The sequence below is a fragment of the Pteropus vampyrus genome, unplaced genomic scaffold, assembly GCF_000151845.1.
Source record: "Pteropus vampyrus isolate Shadow unplaced genomic scaffold, Pvam_2.0 Scaffold148, whole genome shotgun sequence".
NCBI lineage: Eukaryota > Metazoa > Chordata > Mammalia > Chiroptera > Pteropodidae > Pteropus > Pteropus vampyrus.
The window spans coordinates 3724505-3725384 of record NW_011888929.1 but is presented as its reverse complement, the minus strand read 5'-3'; positions in this window follow the sequence as shown (position 1 = coordinate 3725384).

The window sequence follows — 880 nt, the reverse complement described above, 5'->3', positions numbered from 1 at the left end:
TTTGTGAGAAGATAGAAGAGAACTGGCAACCTAAAAACTCTTGTTTTCAAGAGGATCAGTTTAAGGGAAAACTACATATGAAAATACAACATCAGATTGTTAATTCCCTTAAAAATATTTGAGTTCCACTTACACATGGCTAAATCTTTGTAAAGACTTGGTAAGTTCATCCATGGGAACACATATCCCAATTTAAAGACCACGGCCTAAGAAATTCTGAACTGACTAGGATTCCCAAGTTCTTTCAACTAATAATGATTGTTGAGATCAGAACTCTCAGGGCCTGGAGTGAATCAATATGTCTTCTTTGTGGCATTTTATACAACTTTAATTGTTGATTTTTAAAAAGCCATCGTTTTCGTGTAACAATTCTAAGTTATATAGGAATAAAGACGATATATATTTGTTCACTGCATTGTTCTAGTACCAGCCGGGCACCTGAAAATAGTAGGTGCTCAATAAATTTTTGTTGACTCACAAAAATGGAGTCAATCTATCTACTTGGGCCTACTCTATTTTAAAACTGCACCCCAATTTTTTTATAGTGTAACATACCTTACATTTTCCCTCTAACCCTTTGAATATCCTAAATATGTTATACAAAAACTCTTCTCTTCTTTCCAGTGTCCAACTTATCTAAATATATTTTCTCACCAAATACTCTTTTAGAGACAGAAATAAGAAGAAAATGTTTGAGGAAAGGGACAAGGTAGACACATAGGGCCATTACTATCTTTAGTTATTTAGTTTCTCCTACTTTCAATGAGTAAGCAAGGTGTAAGTGTGTGAGGGTTTTTCACCCCGTTCCTGGTTTGGGACTTTGATCTCTTTAGCAGTGATATGTTCTCAATATCCTATTATTAAATAATCAACTTTAAAG